The following is a 15,156-nucleotide window of genomic DNA, read 5'->3' on the forward strand; positions in this document are numbered from 1 at the left end:
GTTATAGCTGGCATAGATAGTGATTCCTTGGATGCATCTGCACAAAGTAAATTGAAAACCTTCTGGAAATGATTGACCATTCTATATCCCATTAAGAACATTTAGAATTCATAGGAAAAGGTCAAAATACCAACATTAACGGGAATTTGGAAGAAGTTGATTTCAACCCTCGTGCATGTCTTTGAGGGGTTCGACTTCAGTGGATGTGGTAGAAAGAGCAAGAGACTACAATTAGAAGCTATGCCTGAGTTGCTGCAATCTTATGATAAAACTTGAGTGGATAAAGAGTTGCTTCTCATGGATGAACAAAGAAATTGGTTTCCTGAGATGGAATCTACTTCTGGTAAAGACGCTCTGAAGATTGTTGAAATGACAACAAAAGATTTAGAATACTTCATAAACTTAGCACAGTGGCAGTGGCACAGTTTGAGAGCACTGACTCCAATTTTGAAAGATGTTCTACTGTGGGTAAAACGCTATCAAACAATGTTACATGCTACAAAGAAATCACAGGTGAAAGGAAGAGTCAAGCAATGTGGCAAATTTTATTGTTGTCTTATTTTAAGAAATTGTCATAATCACCCCAACCTTCAGCAACCACCACTGTGATCAGTCAGCAGCCGTCAACATCGAGACAAGACCCTCCATCAGCAAAAAGATTACAACTGGGTGAAAGCTCAGATGATAGTAATAGTTAGCAATAAAACATTTTTTAATCAAGGTATGTACTTTTTAGACATAATGCTATTGCACACTTAATTATAGTCAAGTGTAAACATAACTCTTGAATGCACTAAAGAAACCAAAAATCCATTTGACTCTCTTTATTGCCATATTTGCTTTATCGCAATCTTCGCTTTATCGTGGTGGTCTGGAACCAAATCCACAACGCCTCTAGATATGCCTGAATTGGATGCAGTACTTTGGTTTTTCTTTCCTCCTTACGCTTTCTCCCTGAAGTGTCCTATACACAACATAAATCATACCTTTCTACTATAGAAATTTCTTAAAAATAATTCTTTCTCATTTCCTTCTAAATAAATGGAAGAAAGAAAGAAATTCTTCTATTGCTCCTACACTAAAAAAATGAAGCAACATTTATATTTGGTAGAACTTACATGTTTTTGTCATAATTCAAAACTTTATTTATATAATATAGCAAAATAATTTTAAATTAGAATTGTCATGAAGATTTTCAGTGTTTTGTTGAAAAACTTCAACTCAGTATGCATTCTAAAAGCTCTAGTGAAAGGTATCTGGAAATAAATAATAAGTAAACAAATAAGTATAACTTTTAAAAACTATCTTTTTAAAAATGGTATTTAAAAAATACTTGACGATAAAATAGAATATATAAAAGTTAGCTTAAAATCGTTTTTCTTAGCAGGCATAAATTTAACTAAAGAATCAGTGATTTTGAAGTTAGCAAGGATCTCTAACAAAGCCATTTGTTCTAGTCCTCAAAGACTCAGACAAAAATGGGATTTTATCCGTATAAGTGAGGCAACAAGAGCCAGATAGATTATGTAACATTGAAAGATAACTCATAGTTTCTGGAGGGCAGTGGCCTGGGAGGAAGAGGGGGAAAGTTCTACAGTCCTTATTTCTGAACATTACCCCTCATATAAATATTTCACTCTATTTTCTCTAGATTGATATTATTTCAAATTAACTTTAAATTATGCTTGAAACACTATATACTAGCTATAGTGCCTTCTTTTAGTAGAATTTGAGTATCTTCCTGTTCAATTTGAATTGATGACTCCAATACAAATTAGAAAACTTGCTGTGTTTATGTATTTAACTGTTATTGTATAGATTGTGTTTCAGAACTTATTGTGGGGACAACTTCAATTTTGTGTTTTGTCAGAATAATTTAAGACTGATCATAGAACACTATTTTTACATTCTAGACCTAGAAAAAAACATTTTCATAACTTGTCTACTTTGGAGAACAGTAATACTTGACATTTTTCACTTCTTGAGCCAACATAAATATTAAAATTGATTTTTTAGTTTATCCCTCACAAAAATTTAATTCTTGTTGGTGAAACAGGGCACATGTAGAGGTTAAATGAAACTATGTCTAACCTGAGGAAATTTGTTTGAAAAAAAAATATTTTGGAGATGCCTGGGTGACTCAGTCGGTTAAGCATCCAACTCTTGATTTCAGCTCAGGTTATGATCTCTCAGTTTCACAAGATCAAGCCTCACGACAGACTCCTTACGCTGACGTAGTAAAGACTGCTTGGGATTCTCTCTCCCTTTCTCTCTCTCTGTCCCTCCCTGACTCATGCTCTGTCTGTCTCTCTCCCACAATAAATAAATAAATTTTAAAAATATATTTTTTTTATTCACTGCAGTCTTTCTTTCACCTTTAAATTGTCCCATAATATGAGGTTTATTTTCATTGTAAGACCTAGTTCGTATTTAACTCTTGTATTCAAATTTGACTGGATAAGGAATTTAATTAGGTAATTCCAAGGGGAAGAAAAAGGTTTACACAGTGCATGTAAAATTAAAACATATATTACACTTTCTGCCAGCACTAGAACATTAGAATTAAGTCTAAACATAAGATTGCTGAGTGCTCATACTGGTGCGTCTGCTGGAGTTACATTTTTTAAAAGGAATACTAGAAGTATTTATTTGTATATCCACACAATCTTTAAATAGTTACTGAGGAAATACAATGTTTTAGGCACTGAAGGTGGTATTCTGTGGGAGTATAAGGAAAAAACCCATCATGTAGACAGCCAAAGTATGAAAGGATAAAATGAAGAATATAATATGATTAGAAAAGAAATTTCTTATTACAATAAAATGAACTAGTTTAGATAGAGAAAGTGTATCAGATTGAGTTGAAGACTAAACAAATGCCATTTATACAGTAGTTTAAGGCAGAATAATAGGCGAAACTAATAATGCTTTCATAATCATATAAATCAAGGTCTGAGTCTGTCATTTTTCAGCTGTGTAACTTCAGACAAATTTTTTGCTATTTTGGTACTTCTAAGCTTTGATCTGTGCTGGTTAAGCTCTCTGCTAATTTCTCACTGATATTCCATAATCCACAAACCCAGAAAAGACGAAGTCATTGTCAGTGCTTACATTGGGGAATTAATACAATTAAATTGCTAAAGTAGATAATATAACTTGGAAATCATGCATAAAATGTCTTAGAATGGAGTTAGAATATAGTTAGAGTGTGCAACAGTCTAGGTAAAAAGCAAAAATTCTCTACTCTTTTTTTGGATACTTATAAAAGCAGCACAAAGATATAGAAAAGTCAAAAACTAACCCTGATGCTATGTTATGTTAAGTTTGCTACTCCCATAGCACTGTCCTAAATTAAATAGCAGTCATGGTTTTGAATATTCAGTAATTCTCTATGAATCTAGACTCAGCACAATAGCAGGACACTATAGTTAACAATCTGCACTAATAGTTTGTATTGAGAGTCACAGAAGATAACTATTGGAATAATCGTGTCAGTAGGAAATTTGACACAATGGGAAGCTGCCACTTCCCATCACAGAGCAATCCATGAATACTACTCCCTCTCCTAGGGGCAGCTTTCTACAGACTTAGCTTCACAACTGAAAGAAGATATTTGGGTGGTGTCTACATCATAGTGCAAAGAAACCCAATTGTGGTATGAATTGCCTTCATCTGCATAAAATTTCATAGTCCTTTCTGTTTCAAATCTATGCTATGATTGAAAGACAAATGACTTTGTATTATTCATGACAAATACTTTATAGTGCAATATTTGTATGATGTTATAACTTGCTGCAGAAGAAATCGTTAAAATAAATACATATTAAAATACTCTTTATATATTTTGGAATTGACAACTTGATTAACGTACATCCATCACAATGAATGGCAACATAAATGCCATGCCAGGAATTCTGTAATTACCATGATCTTTCATAGGACAATTAGAATTAAAGGGAGGGTTGACAGCTTTCCTCTAGAGAAACTGTAAAGTATATGATACATCTTACCAGAGTTTAAATTTAATTCATTTGTTTCTATTTTATTAATGATGGATTTATACAGTGAGATCACAAAACAATGATTGAAAAAAAAACCCAAAACACAAGAATTAATGTGGAGGGGAAATATGTTTTCACTTGTATCACCTAAGAATGTCTTAAAATTCTCATGGGCAACAAAATATTGCAAAAATAAATTTTATGTTATTAATATACATAAAATCAATTTCATTTGTATTCCAAATTCAATTCAAAGGAAGACACAGTAGGTTTATACATGTTGGTAGTATAGTCATGAGTAGAAAGTAAAAATTAGTAAAACTAACATGATAAAACCAGAAATAAAATTATTAGTAGTATTAGTAGCAATAACTACTGTTTGCAGCTCTTCTATTAAGTTTGAAGGCAATTAATACATAGTAAGTCTAGTTTTTAATATAGATACCTTTTATATTATTTCCTATGGAACTACTGTCCTAAAAAGTGTATTTAGAGTAATCAAAAGCTACATAATAGTAGTTAATATTTAGTTCATATGTTTCTACCTTAAATATCCACATTCTTTCCAAATAAACAAAGTGCATTCAATAAAATGTGAAACTCAAAACTAGGTACGGGGTGTGAATCTTTATAATCTGAAGTGCTTTAATTCTAATCTCCATAGTACAGTCTAAGGAACATAAAAGCCGGCTAACTTAAAATAACCCATTTTTTTTCATTTTCTATTTTCATAGGAAATTAAAAAAGATACTATTTGTGCCCTTCTCTTTCCAAATAATAATAAGATTTTAGGGGCTGTTGGGAGGCTCAGCTGGTTAAACATCCAACCCCTGATTTCTACTCAGGTCATGATCTCACAGTTTGTGGGTTCAAGCCTCATGTTGGGCTCTATGCTGGCAGGGTGGAACCTGCTTAGGATTCTTTCTTTCTCTCCCCCTGTCAGCTCCTCCCCTGCTCATGTGATCTTGCTCTCTCTCTCTCTCAAAATAAATAAATAAATAAATAAATAAACATTAAAAATTAAAAAAATAAAAATTAAAAAATAATAAAATTTTAGATTGATATATGTCCACTATCCAAATCATTCACTGATGTTTATCAAGAAATCTGTGAGAAAGAGTTATGTCTATAGTTTACAATAAAACATATTAAGTGGAGCTTCCGTCTCTAGATTATATACATGGTGGAGATGGATTGGAATTATTAATGTGACAAAGTTTTTGAGGTCAGAGAAAAAATAACAACCCATTTCCATGAAACAAAATCAACCACTCTATGATACTGGGTTCCGACCATAATTCAAGCAGATTTGTGGTGAAGGTATGATGAAATAGAAATAGTTCACATGTTTAATTTTAGGGGTTTTTTTGAAGCATTTGAGTAAAAGTAAAAGTAGAATTTTAATATAAATTAGAAGAATATAAATTACAAATGAAAATTTAAATATTAAATTTAAATATTAAAATATAAATTAAAGGAATTATGGCTGGAGGTACAAATTTGTGAGTCTTGTGCCAATGAAAAGGAATTGAAGCTGTCTATGCGGGTGGGAGTGCTATAGAATGAAAGGAAATCAGATCCAGGACTAAGTCTTGATAAAGGTCAACATTAAATGGTGGATGGAAAAGACTTAGTCTGTAAAAGACACTGATATGGAGAAATATCAATGGAAATAATTTGTTTAGTGTGTGCAAGCAAATAAAATGTTTTAATAGTAGGCTATGATAAACAATATCAAATGCTGATACAAACTACATGAGTCAAATGAATAATAAGTGCTTGAGAACATGGGTTACATCAATGCTGTTACTAAGAGACGTTTAAGTGGAGAAATGGGTGTAAAATCAATAATAGTGGGTAAATTTATTGCAGGGAATTGGTTCCTTAGGTAATGGAAATTCAAAGGTCAAGCAAGATGATGCCCAAATCAAGATATTATCAACAGAAGCCACTACCACCTCTATACTACAGGAAAAAAAGGAAGACAGGAGTTACTCAAGACCCAGAGAACAGATTCATATATAGCAATCTAGAACCATGTGAGCTTTTCAGGTGACAGTGATAGAGGAGGCCAATCGTGGCTAGAGGGCTAGTTGGGGTTGGGGGTGGGGATTGTCACTCTTCTCTGGGTAGATACACCTAGGTGCTGCATGGAAGAAAGTACCTGCATGCGTGCAGATAGTCAACACTGGTGAATACGCACCAATGGTTAAGTGCCCCAACCAAAAAGCTTTAACAGTAACAATTTGAGAGACACTTTAAAATTTTTAGAGGTACATGAAAAGTAAAATATTGACTAAAACAATTATCTTAATAAACAAAATTGGCTTTTTTCCCTTTCTGTCTTATTCTGCTTGGTCCCTCACTCCTTCCTCCCGGGCTAAACTCCCAAATACTTTTTTGCTCCCAAATACACTATCTGGCCCATGTACCAGGCTTGGCTTTTGGAAGAAATTCCAATTAACAATTTGTGTTAAAAGTGGCCCCAAAGAGCAGACTTTCAGTGTAGAATTCTTTATCTGGGTCAAATGACTCGTCAGATGGCAAGAAAAATCTTTTGAAGTGGCTGTTAATAATACCTGACCTACTGTGGCACCACAATGACTAAGAACTCACTTGCAGAAGTCTGGAAAGATAGACCCTCCTCTCCTGCATCTGAATCAGATTCTGGAGTAAATCACATCCAGATGCAAAGAAAGCAAAATACACAAACTTGATAGGTGTCCAATGCTAAGGTTAAAGACTTGAAATGGAAAGTTTTAGGACCATTACTTTTGGGTTGGAGATTTTTGAATGGATGCACTTAAAACCTGTAAATTCTCTAAATTACCATGAACTGTAGGAGAGCAGAAAGCATTGCAACCCACTTGCTGGAGATCAGCTACTTCTTGTCTGAAGACTCAGAAAAGATCCAACCTTAAGAAATACATTCCTTGGAGCACTTAGGTGGCTCAGTCAGTTGAGTATCGGAGTTTGGCTCAGATCATGATCTTGTGGTTGGTGGCTTTGAGCCCCATGTTGGGCTCTGTGCTGAGAGCTCAGAGCCTGGAGCCTGCTTTAGATTCTGTATCTCTCTCTCTGTCCCTAGCCTGCTTGTGTTCTCTCTCTCTCTCTGTCTCTCAAAAATAAATAAACATTAAAAAAAAGAAAGAAATACATAAGAAATACATTTCTTCGTGATCTTAATCCATTTACCCTCATTGCTTTCAGAAGAAAATTATCATGGGAAGAATGCAGGACTTGCCTAATACTACTGGTAGAAGAAATAATCCATATGGGAGTGGCCCTTCAAGCATTAAACTGAAGAAGATGTTGATTGGAATTGATAAACAGGAAGTAATAAGTAGATGTGGGCCATAAATTAATTGTCTAAATTTGGAAAGTGAGAAAAAGAACAATAAAAAATAAAAAATTAAAATGATACAATACTTGAAATAACTAAATCATTAATAAATTGGTTCTATTATCTCATGGAACCCATTTACATTTAAATAAAGTAAAAAGGAAACTTTCTATGGTGCTAAGTTACAAATATGATATACAAATCAAATACAATTTTTTAAAAATTTCTTTCATAATGTTTATTTTTGAGAGAGACAGAGACAGATCATGAGAGGGGGAGGGGCAGAGAGAGAGGGAGACACAGAATCCGAAGCAGGCTCCAGGTTCTAAGCTGTCAGCACAGAGCTTGACACGGGGCTGGAACTCACGAACCATGAGATCATGACCTGAGCCGAGGTCGGACGCTTAACCGACTGAGCCACCCATGTGCCCCTCAAATAAAAATATTATAAATAAAATATGAAACACTTAAAAATAAATAAGCAGTACATATATTCTTGACAAGCATTCATGTACCTATACTATACTTTCACTGGTAATTTCTGGAAGAAAAATCTTTTCTTAGTCTGGCTTTATATGTTAACTGTTTAAATTAAAATAATTACCTTCTTGAATTTGCAACTCTTAGTCTTTGACCCCTTCAAATGACTCTTCTTTATAAGCATAATATTTTTTAATTGAGAATACACTTTCCCTAGAAGACAGAGGTATCACATAAACTGAGAGTAAATTTTGCTATGTAGAGCATATTCCCTATTCTAACATTTTTCATATTAAAATGTATAAATACTCCAGATTGCATATTTTCATAGTATCTCCATTTGTAGATTTAAAAACGTTTTAGCGGGGCGCCTGGGTGGCTTGTCGGTTAAGCATCCAACTTCAGCTCAGGTCATGATCTCACGGTCCCTGAGTTTGAGCCCCGCGTCGGGCTCTGTGCTGACAGCTCAGAGCCTGGAGCCTGTTTCAGATTCTGTGTCTCCCTCTCTCTCTGACCCTCCCCTGTTCATGCTCTGTCTCTCTCTGTCTCAAAAATAAATAAACATTTAAAAAAAAATTAAAAAAAAAACGTTTTAGAAACTATTTTTTCTTTTCTTTTTTTTTTTTTTATGGTTTCCTTGTACTTTTATGGCACTAGACAAATTGTAAAACAGTTTTACCTACACTATCTCATTTGATAAACCTGTGTATTATTAAAATCTCCGTTTTACACCTTTAAAAATGTAGATTGAGGGAGGTTCCACTGCTAGTGAAGAAGGATTGAAACCCTCGGTGTCTGCCTTGTCTTCCACGTCACTCGGTGTTTCTGGCAGAGGTGACGATTTGTCCTGCCCTGTCACTCTCACTCCTATCTGAGCTTCTGTGTCCCATGAACACAGACTTGGCAGGCCAGGGTCAAGGTCAAGTATCTCAATGTGTCTCTATGAAAAAGCGTGCCCCCTCCCACCACCCAGCCAAGAGCAGGACTGAGAGGAACAGGCCCTGGTCTCACTGGATTGTGATCTCACCAATCCTACATTCTGTACAAGATGCTTTAGCTGGGGTCACCTGGCACTGAGACTTGGGAAAGTCAGAGTTGAGTCCCTCAGGAGACTTTGAGGACAAACTTCAAATGTTCCTATGTAAAATTTTAAAATGTAAAAATTTCATGTTTTTTATGTAAAGTCTTACAAAAAAAAAAAAAAGACTATCCCTTTCAAAAAGAATCTTCCTTTTATCCCTTAATCCTAAGGTTAAGCCCATTTAATTGAGAATATATATATTTAAATGTTTATTTGTTTTTGAGAGGGAGAGACAGAGCATGAACAGGGGAGGGCAGAGAGCAAGGGCTGTCTCTGAAACAGGCTCCAGGCTCTGAGCAGTCAGTCAGCACAGAGCCAAAGTCAGACACTTAACTGACTGAACCACCCAGATGCCCCTGAAATGAGAATTTAAACACAGAAAGACGGTCACTGAGCCCCACTGGATGTGGAAGTCTCTAATCCCTCTTTCCTGCCCTGTGACAGGCCACAGTGGCCCTCTTCACGCCAAAGAATCACGGATGTCCAGGGAACTCTGCGGATCTGGAAAGCTGCAGCGTGCCTTTCCGGGTGACATTTCTTTCCTCTAACACAGTTTATTCTCAGTAATGGAAACAGGATAGACAGTTTTGGTATTTAATTATTTCCAGTTAAGGCTGAAATAGTATTTTCATTCTCTACTCTCATTTTCAAGGGTTGGTAACTTTCTGAGACCATTCATTACTATTGGGGCTGAGATTTTGTTCCAAACCCAAAGGTGAAGTGTCTAGAGAATTTTCCTAAGCAGGTCTGAGTGCTAGAAGGTGCTTTCAAGAGTTATATCCTTTTTTTTCCAACTGAGATATAATTGACATATAACATAGTTTTAGGTGTACAAAATAATGATTTGATATTTGTATGTATATATTGCAAAATAATTGTCAGAATAAGTTTGTTTAATATCTATCATCCCACATAATTACATTTTTCCCTTGTGATGAGAATTTTAAGGTCCACTGTCTTAGCAATTAGATAAATATTTCTGTAAGGAAAACTACTAAAATAAGTTGACTATATTACATTATTTGATTTCAGATTCTGCAAAATTATAGGCCTGATATGTTTTATTCAATTGGTATTAGAATAAATGTATCCAATTAAAAAGAGTTCCTTCAAAAGATTACTCTCACAAGCTGAGATATTTTAAAGCACACTTGTAAATGTCATAATAAAATCATATACAGTCTTTCATTTCATGAAAGAAAACTTGCATGATGTAAACCTACATATCAGTTTTTTCCATTTGCAAGTTTTATTTTCATAATTATAAAAACTTCAAATCTGAAGTTTAATGTACCATTTTTAATTATTTTGATTTAAAATACCTAATTTTTTCCATAAATATTTTTTTATAAAAGGGTCAGTTCAATAGTAATCCAATGCCATTGTAGATCTTAGATTGATTTGCAGGGTTTTTTTGTTTGATTGTTTTTATATTGCACATATATGGGCAGCAAAGAGAAAACTTGCTGTCCACGCTGTTTTTCATCCCACTTTGCACTATTACAAAAGTTTTATGTTCAGTTTCTGTAACTAACTTACATAAGAATATGCTTCTGGTCAAACAACTAACAGTTTTATCTCAGTAGGTAGAAAATCAAAAGGTTTTGCTATTTTTTTGAGGCAATAATGAATTGCATATTTATATCACTATCCATTCAAAGTACATTTTTGCTTCATAAGTTCCTTAATTCAATAAAAATACGTTTTCATATGATTCTGTGTTCCATCAAAACGCAAATTTTCCTATTAGCACAAAAATTTGCGTTCATATTAGCACAAAATACTTCTGTTTCTTTACTATTACTTTTTAGACTGGATTTATAATAACATACACACAAATGTCAGATTTTTTCCTTTGGTGTAATGGATTCCCAGAAGTTTTCATTTGTTTGTATTAATTGGAAGGGGGGGGGAATAAAACCATTATTGAATTAATTGGCTTTCTTCACGGAAGTATATGATGACACTGATATAACTGTTCTTAACTGTTTGTGAAGTATTTCTTGTGCTAAGGGAGGTGGTAAAGAGCAATTGCCCATACCTAGATGTTGTATTGATAGGAGGGCATTTGGATAAATATCGAAATCAAAATTGATATAATTTATTTTAGTGTATATTATATTGCCTTAGTGTTCACAAAATCTCATTATATTGTGATAAGGTTTTCACATGATTGGGTTAAACTGATGTATCACCAAACTAGATATGCCTTGTGTCACAGTAGTTCTAAAAATTGTCTTATAATTTCAATTTGGAGAAATTTTGTATGCTGAGGATTATAATCAGATTTGTTAATAGAATTAGTAAGCAATATTTAGATCCACAAATGATTCCTGGATCTTCATAAAAATAGTTCATATCATTATTATTATTGTTTTATTTCTAGCATATAAGTTACTTTTATCAAAACTACTACTGATTCTTAAAGTAACATAACATCTAGATCCATGGAATATTAATTTTCCATCAGAATTTCAATCCTGGGTAATATAAAGAAAACTTCTAAAAAAGCAGTATGTTGCTCTGTGTTTACATCTCCTCTCCTTTCTGTTGAGACTATACTTTGATTATAGTCTCACTAAACATTTCTTTTTGGATTAGTTTATGCGAATTTTCTATTTTACAGTCATGCAAAGGATTTCATTTATTCTAATTTACTTATAATCTATTGGAATGCCACTCTGTTCAATATTTCATAAACATTTTCTTTTTGTTATAAATAACTTTTTCCATCTTTAAAAATATTTTCAGCCCATTAAGAGTCACACAATAAAATATACATAGGGTTGTTTTTTGCAAGTGTATGTTGTCATAAAAAAGTATCAAACAACAGTTCACATTAAATGAGAGCCTACCGGGGCTATTCAGAGTTTTCCCCAACAGTAGCCATGATTTGCTCCTTTTTATTTTTTTTTTTTTAATTTTTTTTTTAACGTTTATTTATTTTTGAGACAGAGAGAGACAGAGCATGAACGGGGGAGGAGCAGAGAGAGAGGGAGACACAGAATCGGAAGCAGGCTCCAGACTCTGGGCCATCAGCCCAGAGCCCGACGCGGGGCTCGAACTCACTGACCGTGAGATCGTGACCTGAGCTGAAGTCGGACACTCAACCGACTGAGCCACCCAGGCGCCCCGCGATTTGCTCCTTTTTAAAAAGATCTTTTGTTTTTATTTGTTCTACTGAATATGTCTAAATTAAATCTAGTGCTTTGCATTTAGTAATTCTTGCCATTGGGTGTCTGAAAGTAGTTATAAGCTGGTCTTTGAAACATGGTTCATTAAATTATTCCAACTGTCAAAGATTCCAGAAAATATCATAAATGATATTTGAATATTCTAAAGACTGTCACTGTAATTAGCACAGCTGTGATCATGTTTCCTAGCAATGCATTCAATTACACACCATACATGTCACAAAGAAATCTCATATTTTAGCCAAATTCTGGCTTGTAATGTTTCTTTTTTTTATTTTTCTCAGCATCATTATAGCATTTTTTTAATGTTTATTTATTTTTCACATGCACACACACACACACACACACACACACACACACACAGAATGTGAGTGGGGGAGGGGCAGAGAAAGAGAGGGAGACACAGAATCCGAGCAGGCTCCAGTATCTGAGTTATCAGCACAGAGCCCGATACCGGTCTCAAAACCACGAACCATGAGATCATGACCTGAAGTGAAGTTAGACTGTTAACTGAATGAGTCACCCAGGCGCCCCTCATTATTAACATTTTAATCAAGGATTATGATGACTGTTTGCCTCTCAATCTTCATTTAAGCCAAAAGTCTGTGTTTTCACAAGTAAAAGAAATCAATGAAGCAGTCATGAATGTATACTTAGTTGTTTTCTTCCTCTTGTAGTTCAAAAATATGTAATAGAAATCAGTTGTTTAACATGGTATTGACCTTGTTATAATCTACTTGACTTGAGCAATAGTTTCTTTTAAAACTTCATGTATATTATACAATTTTACTAATAATTAAACTATAATCTTGTTTGAGTTCTCCATCCTAAAGAGTAGTCCTTTGTTTTATCACATTTTATCTAAAATGATTTGGTATTCAAGCATCAAATTTTGAAATTACTTCTACAAAAACCAGAAAACGTATATTGTTTCCTGGGAATAGTGAATGATTAGTACTATAATAATTACCATTATGATTGACTAAAAGTTAGACATACGTTATATTTTAAGTACAGCATGTCAATGATCTATACCAATATAACTTTGTTGAATAACTATTGTGTAGTTTACACTATCCTTTTCTTTTTCTTGTAGTAATTGCTGTTTTTTGTTCAAGTGGAAACTGCCCACTTTCATCGTTTCTAGTTCTTCAAAATTAATCCAAACCACCTTTTAAAATATTTTTCTTCCTTTCTTTTCTGCCTTTTTTCCTTGGGTTTCAACTTCATAATTTCTATATCTATCAAGATTTTCCATTTCATTTATTCCCAACCACTTAAATGTTTAAAAATGTAAGCAAATTGTATTTTGTGTAAAAAAGTAATACACTGTCTTAAAAGTAAAAGACTGATTTAATGCTCCATGGTTTCAGAGATCCAGAGTCCTTCTATTCTAATGCTAAAACAAATGTGCCCTACATGTTGTGGTCCACATTAAAAACAACAGGATGTAGGAGGAAGTTTTAAAAACATGGATAAAATGTAAAACCCAGCAGGAAGTTGACACTCTGCACTTCCATTTCCATCTAGAATTTAATATCACGTCCACTTGTATCTAGAAGTCAGGCTTCGAAAACATGTTTCTTTTAGTAGATATGTGTCTGGTGGGGGGATGGGGAATTCAATAAAGATGAGAAAGAAAGAAAGAAAGAAAGAAAGAAAGAAAGAAAGAAAGAAAGAAAGAAAGAAAGAAAGAAAGAAAGAAAGAAAGAAAAAGAAAGAGGAAAAGAAAAATAGAAAGAAAAGGAGAAAACGAGAAAGAAAAGGAGAAAATGAGAAAGATGGAAGGAAGGAAAGGAGGGAGGGAGGAAGGAAGGGAAGAAGGAAAGAAAAAGCCTATTATGAACAATTAGTATTCTCTGTAAGTTTGGATCCCCAGTTATTTAAAAGTTTGTTGTTGTTTTAATTAGAACCATTGAGTGACATTTACTCAGTGTTTGCTTGTATATCAGATTCTTCTTCTTGCCCTTGAATCTACTGCTATAAACTGCTATATTTAATATTATCTTTGTTCTGAAATAATATTTCTTTTCTGAATTAGGAGTGGAACATATGTAAATTATCTGTTAAATTAATTTCATAAGATTTTATTTAGAATTTTATGTAATAGGTATAATGCATGAAACTAAATGTATATTCATATATATATGAATGTATAAAGATAAATCTGTAACTTAGTTTTATATGTGTTATCCTTTTCAAGCATTTTAAGAGTTTTGGAAAGAAAACTTAATTATCACAAAATGAATGTGAAATGTTCAGTATTTATTTATCTCAAATATATTTCAAAATTATACATCCACATGCACAAATCATGGCTAATACAAAGTCTCTATTGAGCATTAAAATTATATTTAAAAATCAGCTAGATTTTGGCATCGATTGCACCTTGCATTGTTTTTTTTTTTTTTTTAAAGTTTGTCTTCCTCATATCTATTTCTGCACTTCTCATTTCTAATTCTGTTTCCATTGGTAGTTTTGCATTTTTTGTTTATTGGATTGTCAAACACTTATCTATTTTATTTAAAAAACAAACAAGCTGCTGTATTTACTTATCAAATTGAGGCTCATATTTATCACTGCTGAGTTGTCTGAGGAAAGAATATAAATCACACATAGAACTTTGTGTTGTTTATTTTGTGAGGTTATATGGCACTGGGATATAAGTCCATGAATGGTAGGTAGCATAAGAGTCTTGGTAGACAGAAATGTGCCTCTTTTTAATCCTTAGAGAAAGAAATTATAGATGTCTGATACATAAGGTATGCCCTTTTGCAAGGATGCAAACAACTGGAAGTTGTGGAAGTAGAGCAGAGTAATCCTTTGAAAATGTAAATGTTTTTTAAGGTTCATTTCAGTGTTGAGATATATTTTCATATGGCTTCCTTTTTCTGAAGCGTGATGAAAAGGAAGGAATTGGATCTATAGGCTACAGTTTTTTATTTTCATTAGGCAAAATGTTTGTGGAATATTTGGAAAGACATCAAAGATGTTTTTATGAAGGACTCCTTAAGGTAGAGTGGAGGAGAGGGTGTGGAACATGGGAAAAGGAAACCA

Source organism: Panthera pardus, unplaced genomic scaffold (assembly GCF_024362965.1).
Source record: "Panthera pardus isolate Hobbes unplaced genomic scaffold, ASM2436296v1 HiC_scaffold_2, whole genome shotgun sequence".
NCBI classification, from domain to species: Eukaryota; Metazoa; Chordata; class Mammalia; order Carnivora; family Felidae; genus Panthera; species Panthera pardus.